An 18,421-nucleotide genomic window follows, 5' to 3' on the forward strand; every position below is an offset into this window, starting at 1 on the left:
GTGCCTGGCGTGCTCTGGTCCATGGGGTCACGAAGAGTCGGACACGACTAAATGACTAAACAACAACAACAACAACAAGTTTTAGGGAAAGTCATTGAGCTTTTGGGGGGTGGGGTGGGGGAGTTGTTGAGCTTTTCTTGGAAAATCGTCCTAAGAAAGTTGTTGAGTTTTTTGAAAAAGTTTCAAAGAGCCCGGACATTTTGCCAATTCCCCCCCCCAAAAAAACCCCAAGAACCCCAGAAAATCCAGACATATGGCAACCCTGCCTTTATGGGTCTCTACCCAAGGCCTTCTATGCCATCTAAAGAGCATAGATGAGTGAAACTTTCCCTTTTACTTTAAATGAGGGGGCAGCTCTACATGGAGATCTCTTTGAACACAAAATATCTAACCCAGCACAAAATGGCAACTGGGAACAAATGGCTCGTGAAGACTGCATGGTCCTCACCAAAGTGTGAGTTCTCAGAAAACTTTGGGTGGAGACTGGGAGTCCTTCAGCCCCACTATGAAGACTTCTGATTAAGCATGGATTAGGCATGAAGGAACACAACTCCCGATGACATCACAGTATGGCGATCAATAGGCTTTGGCTGGTGAAGTCATCCCTTAAATTTGACGCCCTCGGCAATCGCCGGTCACGGCCAGAAAGGCTGCAAGCGCCATGCTTCCGCCTACCCATGTGTTCCTCTCCGACGTGAACCGAACAATTTCGAAAGCGAGAGGAAGGAATGTCAAGTGCCGGGGCTCGATCCAGATTTGTTCAGACAGTTTCCAACTGTGTGATCTCTTGAACTTTTTGCGCTTTAGTGATTTCCTTACTGACAAGCGGAAGAATGTAACCAGGAACTATGGAAAGAAAGGCCAAGTCAATCTTCTTGGAGTCCTTTGCATGCCCTGTTCGCCTTGAATAAATAGCAAAATATACTGTACCTGCATGCAGAACACACATCCTCGCTCCCATTTTGGATCTCAACAGCTACTTATTTGAACAGCTTGATATATTTGTTTAAGACAGTCTTTCCCCACATCTCTGATTCTCCCTTTTTTAATAGAAAGGCCAGGAAATCACAAGGTGTTCCAGCACACGTTAAAAATTGTCATTTTTGATTATTCCTTTTTTTATTCTTTAAAAATCTTTGAATTAGCTCTTCTTGCACTCTGCTACTTTTACTTTAAATAAGGTCCTTGAAGGGTCAAGCAATATTACCCTCACAAGAACTGTCAGATCAAAAGTGTTAATCAGGTTGGCTCCAGATTCAAATCTTCTCCTCAAAGTGGATTCAAGCATTCGTTCCCACACACTGCAAAAAAACCCACATAAAAACCCACCACTCAACCTTTATTTAGGTTCGATTTACTGCCAACACCACGTTGCCATTTCCAACTTTGTCCTGCGCCAGCCAAAACTAGGGTGGGTGGGTGTTGCTTTCAAGATTTCCAAAGAGCCAATGAAGTTAATTTATAATGCAATTACAGGTTTAAGGTTCATGGTTTACCTAAGCTTTGGGTTTTTTACTCATTATCCAGCCGGCGAAGCAAGGAAAACACAGCACTATTAACAAAAAAGTCAAATATCTCCCCCCTCCATTTTTTAAAAAAATCTCACATAAAAGCTGAAGACAAACTTTTACAAGGATGAAGACAATTATTTTCTTCTCAGGAGGCCTGAGAAACAGAAAATGAAGGTGGAAGATGGAACACAGCTGAATGTAAACAGTTTTTGAAGAGAAGATCTTTTGAATTACCAACTTTCAGTCTCATTATAATAACAGGCTTAAGGCCAATTAATAGGCTCAGTTGAACTAGTAATTTTGAGAAGGAAGTATATTTACTTTGGGAGGGAAAAACACCTGGCAGATTCACATTTTGACTTCAGACAATTTGAAGGGAAATTCCCTAAGAAGTATCTGGCTTCCACAAACTTGAAAGTGGAGATGACGCCCCCAACTTTTGGAAACAGCAGAATTTTCTCTCATTCCAATGAAGTTGAATTAGCTGAAAGTTAAGTGAAAAGAAACAACAATATGGTGACATATTGAGTATCCTGCTTTCCAGCTCAGGACTTCCATAATAATTTAGAGTGCTACCTTTCTTGTATCGGAAGTCCATGTGAGACACAGCTTGGAGACAAAATAATTTGTCTGCCAGAGCAAACCGTGCAGCGGGCCAAAGTGCCAATGTTGTGGGGAAATATCTAGCTTTTCTGAATCATTAGTGTTGTCCCCACAAAAAGCAGCCATATTAGTTAAGGTAAAAAATTGTCCAGTAGCACCTTAAAAGGTAAAGGTAAAGGGCCCCTGACAGTTAAGTCCAGTTGCAGATGACTCTGGGGTTGCGGGGCTCATCTCATTTTTAGAGCCCAACTAAGTTTGTTCTGGGTATAAGCTTTTGTGCGCATGCACACTTCTTCAGATACCTTAGTTGGTCTCTAAGGTGCTACTGGACAATTTTTTTTAATTTTTTAATTTATTCTGACTGCATCAGACCAACACGGCTACCTACCTGGATCTAGTTAAGGTAAAACTTCCATTGTGTTACTCTCAATGTCTGATGTGATATGCAGTAAGCATAGCGATCACATTCAACTACGGTCATCCCTCAGTTTAAGTATGCCTCCGTTTGAGTATTTTCAGTTTCAAGTACTCTGCGGACCTGTCTGGAACAGATTAATCCACTTTCCATTACTTTCAATGGGAAAGTTCGCTTCAGGTTAAGTACGTTTCAGGTTAAGTACGGACTTCCGGAACCAATTACACTCATACCTCAGGTTAAGTATGCTTCAGGTTGAGTACTCCGCGGACCCGTCTGGAACAGATTAATCCACTTTGCATTACTGTCAATGGGAAAGTTCACTTTAGGTTAAGTACGCTTCAGTTTAAGTACTCCACGGACTGTCTGGAATGGATTAATCCAATTTCCATTACTTTCAATGGGAAAGTTCACTTCAGATTAAGTACGCTTCAGGTTAAGTACAGACTTCCGGAACCAATTGTGTTTGTAAACCGAGGTACCACTGTATAGGGAGAGGAAAAGATGCCATGGAGCACACCAACTCATTCAAAGTTACATCTCAGTTCTGATGTTGGTGGTGCCCAATCATGAGATCTCATGGCACTTCTACATCAGGGGTAGGCAACCTAAGGCCCATGGGCCACAAGCGACCCACAGGGGTCATTTAACCAGCCCACGAGCCAGCCCCGAATTGAGCCGCCCGCTCGGCGAGTCCCCACGCGCTGCGCTAAATCGGCACAACGTAGCGCGGGGACTTGCTTCTGCGGTGCTGGAAATCGCGTCTGCGCAGACACTGGAAATTGCGGGCGTGCACACAATCCAGCCCACGGAGGGATCTCCACTGGAGTTAACTGGCCCAGGCGAGGTAAACCTTGCCGACCCCTGTTCTGCCTGGTGTAGAGAGCTTGTGCAGCAATTGCAACTGTCCCCAGGGACCACCACCTTAAAAAAACAAAAAAACACCACACAATTTCACGAGTAAGAATTATGTCATTCGCAGCACTTCTGTAACATTGGTGGCATGGAGAAACCATCACGGATAAGCCACTTCCGGATCATGTCACATTACAGAGGTAATAAATGGAGCAGCCTGAAGCAACAGTCATGCTTGCATGAGATCCCAACCAATTTCTCAGCTGGCTTCATGCATGTGATGAACTAAGACCCTGCTCAGTAAATCCCATGCTACCATTCACCATTTTGTCTCTAAGGGGCTACCACACTTTGAGTACCATAGTTCTAGAAGGCATCATCTTATGGCGTCGTGCCTTCTGTGCTACTCTTTGACCTGGGGATGTCTCCATCTCCTGATACCCATCCTGAGGCTGCAGGGATAGTGTAACTAAAGCAACCGGCCGCCATTCGCTAATAGCTATTAGTTCTTAATAGAGGCCAGCACTTAGGCCCAGGATGCAGTTACTGTCAGAAGGGTCATGGTTAATAATGATTAATCTGATCCTTACCAACACAAGCTGCATCAACCATTCACTAAATAATTGCTCAACAGCCTGGATATTATTTCCAGAGAAGCGGGGGTAAGAGGCACACATCTATCATTGCAAGATGAAACCTAAAAATGAAACAGGCCAAAGGAAAAGGAGATGTTAACTCCTAGGGATGCCAAAAATCTTGAGAAGAGCTGAAAGAAAGCCCTCAAAATGAAGTGGCACACAAGTGATGGAAACAAGAAAGAAAACTCAACAGGGTGGCACATATATCGTTTGCTGATAATAACCTAGTTTCTTTTGCTTCATTTGTGCCTGAGACCTCCTCAAAGTTTCTTCCACAATCCGATTTCCAACACTGAATAAAAAAAAATGATGATGTCATTAATACATTTACCCATCTGTTTACCAAATTGGTTCAAGAACTCTTTTTAAAATATCTGAATTCTCAAATGCTTTAATGCTGCTGAAAGCAGCCACCTTGCCTCTCATCCACACAAGCTATAAAACAGCATGCGGGGGGGGGGGTCACCGCAAGACGCCATGAAGCTGGGAAGTGAAGGGACTTTATACATCATTTCTTCTCCAGCTTCTCCAACAGTCTCCTCCACCCAGGTGATGAGAAGTAAGCTGCCCTCTTTCAACATGGGTGTAGATTTGTTTAGGGTTTATAACCCCTCCTTTCGCCATAAACCACTTACAAAACAAAACAGATAACGTTGCACCAATCACATATCCAATTATCGCCAAAAACATTTCCATATAGCAAATGACAATTACTAAAACAAACTACAACAGAGTGGGCAATGAACTCAGACAGCAATTGGCACATCCCTTCAACCCTCTCCAAAAGCTTGGGGAAAGAGGTGGGTCTTTAAACCAGCACAGGAAAAAATAAACAACATTGATGCCGGGCACAACTCAGAGAGGAGAGGATGCTAAAGGCAGGGGAAAGGACCCTTTTCCTAGTTGGGACCAGTGCTGAGTTACACACTTCTGGGAAAGTTGTGTGTGTTGCTATTCCCATGTGTCTGTTGCAACAACAACAGCAAGACAAGGGTTTATATCACTGTTGTCATTTCCCAGCACCACATACAACCTTCTCCATCAACAATACTGAAAGCCATTAGCTGCCTATACCACTTGCTCAAAGGCACCTACTTGGACTCAAGGAAGAAGGGAAATGGTAGTGAAAACTTTAGCATTAAGATGTTCTTAGAAAGTTTCATTATATTCTAAATAAATAACTATTTTCTTTGGCATGCAAAGTCAAACTCTTGACTTCCTTTTCCTAAATTGCCCACGTGATTCAAGATGCACCTTGTGGATCTCTGCATTCTTGTTTTAAAGCCATCAAGCATCACTTTGTGTCCCCATGGACTGGAAAGCAATAAATATATATGATATGTTGCTCAAATAAATCAATGGAATGCTTTATTCTGGTGAATTGTGACTTGATGTGAGCCTTAAGGATGGGGCTGGCTATAAAGACAATTAAATACACATTGAATTGGCAGCGATGGCAGGAAAATTCAATCCAGTTTGCATTTATAGGCGAACCTATGAAATTTGCACAACACGAAAACTGAAATCTGCATTATCTGAATTTTGTGGTGCAGTTCTTCAGCCACATAAGGTATATAAAAATTTGCTTTAAGGTGTCTGTATAAATGCAAATATTACACCAAATAACATTCAACATTATTCCAGGGGAAATTGCTTCACAAAAATGTGTTTATTAGACCAAGTTGGATACAAACATGTATATTAGGAGGAATTTTCGCCAAAAATGCTAATCGATTTTTGTGAGGGCTTGATTTTTTTTTATAAAAAACACACATAAGAAATTGAAAGAGACTGAAATTGACTAATTTGTCCATTTCTGATTGCTGCGTCAGGGGACTTCACTACCTGAAACTGCCCCAGACCTGTAAACCAACCCATGTTAATTTTCCACATTTCCACATTTCAATAAGATGCTTTCCCGGTTAGGAGCATTCGAAGAAGATGATGTGGGCTGTCACTTCTGAAAATAAACCTTGATCAAGTCCTGATCAAGCAGCTGCTCTCTATGCAACACAATATTTTAAGAGGCTGCTGTCATAAATGTGCCAAAGCCTTGGGAGAGCGACCTGATTTGACTCCTGTGATGAAAATGTGGAAGGAGCATTTTGGGGAATTCTCTGAAAGGCTTTTTTTTTAGTGTCTATAAACATTTCTTTTTTTCTTTTCTTTTTTTTTGCTAATCCCCCAAGACTCTAAACTTCTTCGATTTGAGATCCATCCAGGAAGATGAGATCCGTTTCACTGCATGACCCCTCTTCTTTCCCATTACCCACCCAACAGACAGGAATCTCTCCCCTTCTCCAGCTTTGGATGTCTGCAGAGAGAGAGATAAAATGTGTGGTGCTTGCTGAATGACAAGAGAGAGAGAGAGAGACAATCCACTTGCTTTGAAGATGAGGGAGAGGGGTGAAAAGAGAGAGTCAGGTTTATATGGAGAAAGGATATTGTAGCATTAAGGAGGTTAATGAGTTTGGCAAGGCGAAAACTCGATGCCCTAAATGGAGGGGAGGGGAGAAGGCTCTTTTAAAGGAATTGCATCCATTTCTCAATGTCAGGACATGGCAGAGAGGTGAACCCCCTGGTGTCAGTCATTACAAACAGGAAGATAAAATCCACGTCACCCTCCTGAAACATGGTGGCAGCTCTGAGGCTTCAAGAGCCCACACTGTCTCACTTTTTTATTTTTGCCTCTGGGTCTGAGGAACCTGCAAGGAAGACCCATCAAAGAGCCTGGGGTGCAAGACTAGCTTTGCATACTTGAAATTTTAATTAGGGTTGAAAGACTGAAATTTGAATGCCAGAGAGAGACACAGAGACAAAAGAGAGAGAGTATTTGGAAAATGTGGATTCACATTCTGTAGAGACACCCCCCCCAAAAAAAAGTCAACCAGTAGACTGAGTTTATAGCTAGCCAGCAAAAATATTTATTATCAGCTTCTCTCTAGCATAGTGTCCTGGGATTGTCTACAGATAAAAGAATAAGACAAGACTACTGAAAACAGAGCAGCTTCAATCCAATGAACTAATCTGAACCTTGGGAAAGGTGACATCTAACATTAATCGTAATGAGAGTAGACCCACTGAAACAAAAGTTCATTAAGTTCAGTGGACCTACTCTTAGTATGACTAACCTTGGATACCACCCATCCAGGGATGTGGGTGGCGCTGTCGTCTAAACCACGGAGCCTCTTGGGCTTGTCAATCAGAAGGTCGGGGGTTCGAATCCCCACGACGGGATGAGCTCCCGTTGCTCTGTCCCAGCTCCTGCCAACCTAGCAGTTTGAAAGCACACCAGTGCAAGTAGATAAATAGGTATGGCTGCAGCAGGAAGGTAAAGGGCATTTCCATGCACTCTGGTTTCCATCATGGTGTTTGTGTTGCACCAGAAGTGGTTTAGTCATGCTGGCCACATGACCTGGAAAGCTGTCTGTGGACAAACACCAGCTCCCTCAGCCTGTAAGCGAGATGAGCACCACAACCCCATAGTCGCCATTGAGTGGACTTAACCATCCAGGGGTCCTTTACCTTTTTACCTTTTTTTATCACCCATCCAGTGTGCCTGGCTTCATAAGCCCTGTCAAGCTTTCATAAAACCTGGTCAAAAAACATCAGTCCACAATTTCACCTATAACAGGAAACAAATGTTTCCAGAGTTGTGCAAGCCTGAGATACTCTACACTTTGGTGCCATCTGCCTTTTGGGGGTTTGGGACACCCCAGAAGAGTTGGAAGGAGTTGGTTCTATCAGACGAGCAGAAATGCTATTGCTGATGGAGCAATCTCTTGTATACTGCTTAGACCAAGTAGTTCATAAATGTGTTTAAATGAATAATCTCAGACTGCACCGCAATAACATTGGCTTTAACCACAGATTCCTTATGTGTGAAGGAATGTCGGCAGAGACACCAAGATCCTCCACCTTCAGTATTTATCAGCCCTAAAAGTGTTTTGCAGGTATTATTCCTGCTTTTAACTCCTGTCCTTCACCTAGAACAGAGTTCTGGGCTCTTGAAACAAATAATGTTATAGACTGGAAAAGAGATTATGAGTTGGGCTGCCCTGTGGATGGAAGGAAATCTAGCAACTTGATCTCACAGACAACCAGAACCTTTGGCATTCATGCATGAAATACCATATCCATGTTTCCCTCTCTCTCTCTCTCCTAACCTCCAGGCAATAATTGCATTGTTGTTGATGGAATGGTCCCTGGAAGAGGGGAGTTAAAGGACAAAGATGAATTATTTTGCACCACCCTGTACCGGATTACTATGTATACATAATGTATATATTATTTTAGTACAAATCTCTCCCTCTCCCCTCTCTGCCCCCCACAAATGCATATTCATGGCCGCTCAGTTTTTGATTCTGTCACCAGGCAAAAGATGATATTTCAACCTAAGCTAGCATGGTTTCCTTTCCCGTTTCAAGCTGCTGTTGATCTACTGCACATCAAAATGTATGTCAAAAATAGCTATTTTATCCCCACTTGTTCCCAATTTTAAACTGAGGGCCACTTTGCATTGCTGAATTACAGATTCTCCACTTCGGTCTTATACCCGGCGTATAAGACGACCCCCGACTTTTGAGACGATTTTCTGGGGTTAAAAAGTCGTCTTATACGCCAGAATATACGGTAGTGTGATAAGGATGCAGGCCTGGCATATCCAACACAGACTTTGAGATTTTGTGGAATCTTAGCTGTGCAACTTTCCCCCAGTGACAAACTGCAATTCAGTCCATGCCTACTGCTCTTCAACCTCCAGAAGCTTTGGGTAGCCCTGAAGTCACATGGGAAAAGGAGGTTGCGCTCCAAAATGGACCCCTGCTGAAAACAAATGAAGTACTTCCTATACTAACATTGGATTCTTTAGGAATGCTTTGGACCCACATTTTTAAAATCTTAATTTATTGATTTTTCACCCCAAAACCCCCGCTACAGATTTTAACATAAATCATAAATAACTATCGATTGACTTCCTGTCCCCACCTTAGGTGGTTTCCATATTTAACCTTAAAAAGGTAAAGGTAAAGGGACCCTTGACCGTTAAGTCCAGTCACGGACGACTCTGGGGTTGCGGCGCTCATCTCGCTTTACTGGCCGAGGGAGCTGATGTTTGTCCGCAGACAGTTTTTCCAGGTCATGTGGTCAGCATGACTAAGCTGCTTCTGGCAAAACCAGAGCAGAGCACGGAAACACTGTTTACCTTCCCGCCGGAGCAGTACCTATTTATCTACTTGCACTTTGACGTCTTTTCGAACTGCTAGGTTGGCAGGAGCTGGGACTGAGCAACGGGAGCTCACCCTGTCACACAAATTCGAACCGCCAACCTTCTGATCGGCAAGCCCTAGGCTCTGTGGTTTAGACCACAGCACCACCTGCGTCCCATATTTAACCTTAAAAGCTGCATATTTCACATATAATATTCAATACATCCATTTTAACCTATTTATCTTAATTTTTAATGCTGCTGCTCACATTTCAAGTCCTGCTCATGTTTTCATCACACTACCATAGTTCTTTAAATACTCAATAAAAGGACTCCAGTCCTCAAGAAATTTTTCGTCATTTTGTTCTCTAATTCTTGTTGCGGTTGATCTTGACAGTTCTGCAAACTCCATCATTTTCAAAAGCCATTCTTCCTGTGTTGGGACTTCTTTCCATCTTTGGCATACAGTATTCGTGTTGCTATCGTTATATACATAAATAAGTTAACCAACTCTTTTGGTGTACAGTGGTACCTCGGTTTAAGTACACAATTGGTTCCAGAAATCTGTACTTAATCTGAAGCGTACTTAACCTGAAGCGAACTTTCCCATTGAAAGTAATGGAAAGTGGAGTAATCCATTCCAGACAGGTCTGCGGAGTACTCAACCTGAAGTATACATAACCCAAAGTATGAGTGTAATTGGTTCTGGAAGTCCATACTTAACCTAAAGCGTACTTAACCTGAAGCAAACTGTCCCATTGAAAGTAATGGAAAGTGGATTAATCTGTTCCAGACGGGTCTGCGGAGTAGTCAACCTGAAGCGTACTTAACCTGAAGTATGAGTGTTATTGGTTCCGGAAGTCTGTACTTAACCTGAAGCATACTTAACCTGAAGCAAACTTTCCCATTGAAAGTAATGGAAAGTGGATTAATCTGTTCCAGACAGGTCCGTGGAGTACTCAACCTGAAGCGTACTTAACCTGAAGTATGAGTGTAATTAGTTCCGGAGGTCCATACTTAACCTGAAGCGTACTTAACTTGGAGCGAACTTTCCCATTGAAAGTACAGTGGTGCCTCGCTAGACGAATGCCCTGTAAGAGAAATTTTTCGCTTAACGAAGAAATTTTTCGAGCGGAGGTTGCCTCGCTAGACGAATTCGTTTTGTGAAAAATTCATCTAGCGAATCGCAGTTTCCCATAGGAATGCATTGAAATTCAATTAAATTCAATGCACTCCTATGGGATTCGCTAGACGAATTTTTCGCAAAATGAATTGACTTACAGAACGAATTAAATTTGTCTTGCGAGGCACCACTCTAATTGAAAGTGGATTAATCTGTTCCAGTCGGGTCCGCGGAGTACTTAAACTGAAAGTACTCAAACCGAAGCGTACTTAGACCGAGGTATGACTGTATCATTATCTAAAATTCCTAAAAGAAAAGCTTTGGGTTCCTTGGGAACTTTGGACCCACTTCTTAGCACGCTGAATTAAGAACATAAGAAGCTGCCTTCGATGCAATTCAGACCAATGATCCATTTGACTCAGTATTGTCAACAGAGATTGACCGGGGTTCTTTGGGTTTTCAAACAGGGATCTCTTCCAGGCCTATTCTGGAGATGTCAGGGATTGATCCTAAAACCTTCTGCATACCAAACAGATGTTCTGCCTCTGAGCTACCATCCTTGGCCATCAGCTGTCTATTCAACATGTCACACCCCTAACTATTCCAACATTTTAAAAACCTTCTCATTCATCCAGAGTTTTCCTGCTCTCTTAATGGCGGCTGAATTCATACAACCTCCACACACATCCACAAACACACTTTATGTAGTCAACAAGTGGCTAAACCAAGGGAGAACAGGATGTCAGAATGGAACCAGCGAGGAATTCATTCTCAGACCACCATAAAAGCAAGATGTACACAATTGATGGGTATTTGGTTTTGGTTTTATCCTGGGGTCACATAAGCCTGGATATAGGTGCCTATGTGTGCCATTGGGCACATGTAGTTCTGACAATTTTCAATCAAATGTACTGTGAGGATCAAGAAAAGAACGGAACCTTTTAGGAAATATGGGTTGGGATTCAATGAATCGATGATTTATGGATACTTGGAAATCACCTCTATACGCTGGAATATATAAAATTTACCAGTGCCTTCTCTAGGATGTTATTTTGAACCTATCCCAAAATGCTGGTCCAAAACTAACATATTTCCCCCTCCGCTGCCCAAATCATTCCACTTTTGATATAAATGTGAACTCTGCTAAAGATGTTATAATATACTTTTATATATAAAAAAGTATAGCACTCAGAGTAGACCCACGGAAAATTAATGGACATGATTGCATTCGGTTCACTATTTTCAACAGGTCTACTCTGAGTAAAATTTAGCTAACTACCAGCTTCTTTGACAATGCAAAATAATATTCAAATGAACTACACAGACCTTTAGTAAACTTTACACGCAGTGCACTAACAATTATTGATGTTGTTGTTTACTACTATTATTTTTAAAATATTAATATTAACAACCCAGATCCCAGCTTCTCCACCTGCTTCTTCAACTATTCTTTCACTCTCCCTCCGTGCTAAAAGAGGAATCAACTTGACCCTTACAGCTTAATCTGCCAGTGACAAGGGAACGGAAGCCTGAAAATACTGAATCCCGCCTCCCTCCATTTTCTTTAAACTTCTCCATCCAACCCCTCTTGGAATCAGTGGGGGGGGTGATATCCAGTCTCCCTTGGTTTTAGAACCTTTTGGCCATTCCTAAGGGAGAACCAGGATGGGGGTGGAGGCAAGACAGACCACGGCTAGCCGAGCCAAGGTGGAGAGCAGCAGCAGCAGCAGTGCAACGGACAGCTGGTGTTTGGGTGGTGGTAAATCACCCTGAAATGAGCCTCTTCCCTCGGCTCAATGAGGCCTAAATAACAAAGGAAGGCACAGCTTGGAGCCGGACAGCCCGCTAGCCAGCCATAGACACACATGACAGCTTCATTCAGGAGCCCAGAGTCGATACAAAAGCTCCGAAATCAATCCGACATCCCGCTACCTCAGACAATGCCCCCAAATCTTCTCAGAATTGGAGACCCAAATGAGGGGACACCATTCAAGGGAGATCAAAACCACCACAGTCCTGGCATTGAAAGGGGCTGAAGTAAAAGAAGAATTTATAAAAGGGAGGGGGGAGAGAGAGAAAGAAGCAAAGAATGCTCCTGGGGTTGTCAAAGGTATGGTTGGGGCTGCTGGGTTATATTCACATTTTATGCAAAGTGCGTGAGCTCCTGTGTCGCCTCTGAGAGACAGAGAGATTGTGTGTGTGTGTGTATGTGCGCGCACGCACGCACGCACACACACACAAAATGACTGGGATTTACATTATCAGGGGTCTAACCCTCCTTCCTTTAAAAACTAGGGTTTTTTTATCATTTGTTTTATTCATATCAAAATCCATACCCTACCCAAAAAATGTACAATTTTGTTTAACGGGAAACATACAGCCACATAGCTAGTAAAACTCCCACAAAGCAATCACACCCCAAGGATTGTAAAATTAGAATGATACACAAACTCCAACCCATTGCAATACAATACTTGGCACTGATTTGGGGCATTTCAAGGACACAATCCAATCGGTTAAGCACTCTTAAAAGGCCTATTTGTTTAAGAGAGTTTTAAGCAGGTGGTTGACATGCACATTAACACATAATCAGTGCGACTCAAAAGTAGTTAACATTGGCTGTGTTGGGTCCCAGGGCTGAAAGTACGGAATGTATTTTCACATACATACCCTCAGTAATCTTTACATCCTCCTTGTAAGGTAGGTCTATGCAGCCAGAGACCTGAAGTTGAGGGTCTATTGGTTTGCCAAAAGAGCAATAATGATTGTTGTTGATGCTGCTGCTGTTATATCTCTTATTATAAAAGGCCTGTAGTCAGTTCATTGCTGAGAAAAATGTTTGAACCGAGGACTTACTTCCTTGCTCACAGTTCATCTTGTTAACCACTAACTACACCAGCTCTCAAACAATTAAACAGCCTTTAGTCAATTAACTGTGTGGCTTCATCCCAATTATGTTTTCTATTTGTTAAATGTGCACATATCTCCATACTGCAATTTCAGTAAAGATGCTTCTTTTTGTGAACCCTGAATGAAGGCCACAGCCTGCCTTTATTGGATTACGTAATATTTAAACACTACTCAACAGGACATAAGGAGAGTCCTGCTGGATCACACCAAAGGCCCCATCTAATCCTGGATCTTTTTTTCACACGGTGGCCAACCAGGTCTCTATCGGAAGCCCACAAACAGGATGTGAGTGCAACATCACTCTACCATTCATGCTCTCCAGCAACTGGAATTCAAACATATCACTTCTGATACTGGAGGTAATATACACTCGTACCTCGGGTTACAAACGCTTCAGGTTACAAACTCTGCTAACCCAGAAATACTACCTCAGGTTAAGAACTTTGCTTCAGGATGAGAACAGAAATCGTGCTCCAGCGACGCGGCGGCAACAGGAGGCCCCATTAGCTTAAGTGGTGCTTCAGGTTAAGAACAGTTTCAGGTTAAGAACGGACCTCCGGAACGAATTAAGTTCTTAACCAGAGGTACCACTGTATAGCCACCCTGGCTAGCATAATTTTGTCTAACCCCCCTTTTAACGCCATTCAAGTGGGTGGCCATCACTCTTGTCTTGTGGCCATGAGTCCCACAGTTTGTCTGAATCTTCAATCACACAGCTTCATTGGATGACGCACATGGCATGCACACAATCATCAGCCAGGGAAGGTAAAGCCATATCTGGAAGCACACCTGAAGTCTCAACAATGATCTAAATCTGTATTGGTCAATGTGCACCAACAGGTGACATTTTAGACATGGTCCAGTGAGGCCTAGGTCCAAATCCAAATTCTAAGGCATGCAGATCAATGGCTGGCCTGAAAAAGTCACTTCATCTTAGCCTGATTTCATGAGGTTGCTGTTTGCAGGGGAGGGGAGAGATGACAGGGTAACTCCATTGTAAAAAACAACAACTAACAAAAAACAAACCAACGCATAGCCCAATATTTGCTTCCCTGCATTCGACTTGGAATGATGGTGGATGTGCATGTGTGACACACAGACACACACACACACACACACACAGAGAGAGAGAGAGAGAGAGAGAGAGAGAGAGAGACAGAGAGAGAGATCGTGATACTATGTCTCTTTAAGTCTCTTTATGTCTCCTCTTTAGAAGAGGAGGAAGGAATCTCAATGGTATGAAAAGAAATGGCTTTATTATTAATACAACAGTTTGTGGAATCATGCATGTTTTCTGACATATTTCTCTCCCAGCAGCAAACTGAGAAAACCAATAGTTTCCATAGGCAGCAAGGGAAAATAGTTTATATGCATATATTTCACCATGATTTACTGAGTGGCCTTTCCCCACAGGAGAAAAAGTAACACCACCCTATGCAAACAACATAGAAATAGCATCTTTTGTAGCCACTAATATCAACAGCAGTCTATTAATAAAATGAACAACTTTGACGAGCTGCCTGTTCCGTGGATTCTTTCCCCCATTCATAACTTCTTCTCATTACTGCAGGGTACATCCCTCTTCAGTATGAAAATTTTAGAGTTTTAGATACATTAGCTTATTAAGATTGGCAAAACCAGGAGATATGAATATTATATCTAGACCACAAGCAGTGAAGGATACTGGGGGCTAGGATACCTCAAACTTACTTTGTCCAAGTTGCATGTACATTAGTGGGTGAAAAGATACTTCATGAATCATCATGGAAGCCCTTCCCACAGATTTAAGAACTGAACTTCTTCTATTTCATTTCCAATATGTTCATTAATTATCCATAGCATCACTTCTAAAAGTTGCAATAGGCGTTCCATTAATTAAATAACATCTTCATACAAGTACAAATGTTAATATTTTTTTTCTGTTATTAACTGTTGCAGTGACCTATTACCCTACCTTGTGCTCCCAGTTAAAACAGAGTATTCGGGAAATAAGCAATTGTCAACTCATTTCTCCACTGCATGATTACAGAGCCAATACCGACTACAGTATTTTAAAATTTCACTTCCTCCAAACACAAACAGGTTCTATATCAGGTGCCACTCAACACAATCAATCCCGGCTGCCAGCGGGAAACGGTTTAATATACGGGGGTTTCCCGCGAAAAACAGGAGACTTGGCAACTATGCTCCAGATCCCATTAGTCCCAACCACCATAGTCAATGGTCAGGGGCGATGGGAGTTACAGTGTGCACAAACAAATGGAGGGCCAAAGGTTAGCCACCCCTAATTGCATATGCCTTGGGCTTGCATGCTTCCTGCTTCTCATATCCTCATTCTATGTGGCTGGTACAACTTTTGAAGTTTTAACTTTTCCCTTAAACATGGTTAGGCATCGTAGCCCAATCTGAGATTCTGGTCCATCACTAACGATGGCCAGTTTTTAAAAGCTGGCTTCATAACCCATGGATTCCTGCATGAACACACACACCATAACTGAAGCTTGGATTTGTTACAGCTCATGTATATTGTGCTAACACATGGTTTCATGTGAAGCATGCATGCAAAACCATGTGTCTAATAATGCTGCCACAAAGCTACTCCCATCAGCTATCAAGCCGCCATGTTCCGCACCACTGAAGCTTCTGGACCAGAGTCAAGAGTAGCCCCATTTAATGTGCATTGTAGTAATCAAGCCTTGAGACTACCAACACATGGGCTACAGTGGTATCTGAAGAAGTGTGCATGCACACGAAAGCTCATACCAATGACAAACTTAGCTGGTCTCTAAGGTGCTACTGGAAGGAATTTTTTTAAAATTTTGTATAGGCTACAGTGGGTAAGCTAAGGGAGAAAATTCATATATCATATTCAGCTAGCCAAAACTACTTTGCAATTATGAGTTCATAAAATAAAGTATTTTAAAGGCAGAGGGGCCTGGTTTTTGTGGTCACTTCTCATGCCTAGATATTGATTAAAGCATAACCACTTCCCCTTCACTGTCATAAAAACAAGGATATATAGCTGGATGCACCCTAAATGATAAGGCAACCACAGGAGAAGAACTACAGAACACAGAAAGCTTTGAGAGAATATACTCTCATTCTGGATTTGATGCAGTATTTGGGGAGTAAGGGAGCTTTTAAGGCAAGCCTGAGAACTGATTTGATGTAATCTCTCAGAGATCAACAGCATGAAATCAGGCGCCATTTCTTCTGACCACCTTGTAAATATTTATAAAGAGGGGGTTTTTTGCCATGCAGATTTGTAGGGTATTTCTTTTGTATTTATAAAGAATTTTTGCCATGCAAATTTTGTAGGATGTTACTTTTTTAAAAAATATGCACAAAAATGGGATGGAACCGACATCAATGTGGCACATGATGAAATGAGATCGTCTATAATCTCAGTTTTTTAAGACAATATCTGATCATCTGAAATCTCCCATAGTTTTTAACACAATGAATAGGGAGCCCACTTAGACATGTGTCAATTGGATCTTCTGAACCTGAAAGAGATCACCATTTTGGGATCACCCATTCCCTAGGCTTCCATTGGTTTGGTTTGGTTTTTAAAAGCCTGATTCCCACTGGTTCAACTTTGGCCACATCATTGCACGAATTATCTTTCAGCCCTGATCACCTTCATTAGAGCATCTGCGGTTGAGTCAAAATTATGCCATCACAGATACAGGCAATGACAACTAGATGTGCATATGTAAATCATCTCTGGCAGTTTTCCCTACAGGGCAGGTGTGCAAAGAGAGAAATCACCAAAAGGATAAATGTATTTTTCCGAAAATTACTACATGGTGGTTAAAATCAAAGGAGCGATTGACAAGGGAAAATATTAAGCCAGACATTGACTTGGTTAAAAAGCATTCAAACATACCTTCTAATCGCAAAGGAAACTTCAAGCAAAAGGGTTCTCCTTTACATTATTATTATTATTATTATTATTATTATTATTATTATTATTAAAGTCTGCAACAAACTACCTGAGGATACAGTCTGCATAATTTAGGTACAGACTCTCCATTAGTTCCAGTGGGCTAAAACCCTAATTTTAGAGGCCGGGATAAACCCCCACTTTTCCCCCCCTCCCCAAACCAGACTGCAACCTAAACATCTTTTTTTTCTCTCTCTCTCCTTGGAATGGCATTTTCCTTTCCCTCCCCTTGCCTTTTTAATGGAAGAAGCTTGCTTCATTAGTCCTTCCTGTCTAACGTTCAGACACAAAAGGTCAGTGGCAACAGCATTCCACGCATACACTTGTGTCAACCTGGAAGTGTCCCACATCCATCATAACCTCAAGGTTGGGTGGAAGGGGAGGGAAGGTGGAAATTGGAGACAGTGCCCCCCTCCCTCTCCTCTGCTGCTGCATTTTAAAGCAGACAACTCCATCTTTACTCTCTCCGTGGAGCTGACAAGGCTTCCATGGCTAGCTGACATGGTAGTAGAGGAAGCTCGTTTACGGCTGTGTGACCAGAATGCAGCCAAGAGCTTCTCGCATCTCCCCACCTTCTCCTTCCTTCAAAACTGGCCACCCTCACGTCTAGGTCACGTCTCTCAGGAGAGGCAGAGAAAGTTCTCTGCTTCAGTTTCTTCTTCTTTTCACCAGAGCTTTCCCACTGAACGACCTCCGAAAGCAGCACCGGCAGAAAAGAGGAAATTTGAGTTTGGCCCAGATGAGTTTGGCTCAAAGGCCCATCTAGCCCAGCACCTTGTTCTCATAGCTGCCAACCAGATGATTTGGGAAGCCCACAAGCAGGGCATGGGCGCAACAGCACTCTCCCCACAGGTGATTCCCAGTCTCAGGTATTGCCTCTGATATTGGAGGCAGCAATCATAGCCAGTAGTCATTGAAATCTTTATGCTCCTGCTGAGTTCCTGGGGATTCCTACCCCACTTCCTAAAAAGAGAGAGATGCTATTTCTGCGTTCTCATCTGTTTCAGATGGGCAAAATAGGAGCAATGAGGAAAGGTCATTGCAAGGCACTCTGCACATGGTCAAAGCTTACATCTTCGTCATCAATCCTTTGTATGCCCCAAAGGCTGATCTCTCTTGACACTGAAAGGTTTGGTGGTTATGGGGCTGGTGACCCCAGTCCAAATTAAGCTCCCCCCCCAGACTTCACTTTCACCACCCAATATTTTTAGGTG

At 42.5% G+C, this 18,421-nt stretch overlaps 1 protein-coding gene across 3 annotated transcripts in view; it reads right to left on the reverse strand.

Annotated features, from left to right (window-relative positions):
• Positions 1-18,421, reverse strand: part of SETBP1 (SET binding protein 1) — a 260,050-nt gene that overhangs the window by 188,192 nt on the left and 53,437 nt on the right. The window lies entirely within an intron of this gene.

Source organism: Zootoca vivipara, chromosome 11, assembly GCF_963506605.1.
Source record: "Zootoca vivipara chromosome 11, rZooViv1.1, whole genome shotgun sequence".
Classification (NCBI taxonomy): domain Eukaryota; kingdom Metazoa; phylum Chordata; class Lepidosauria; order Squamata; family Lacertidae; genus Zootoca; species Zootoca vivipara.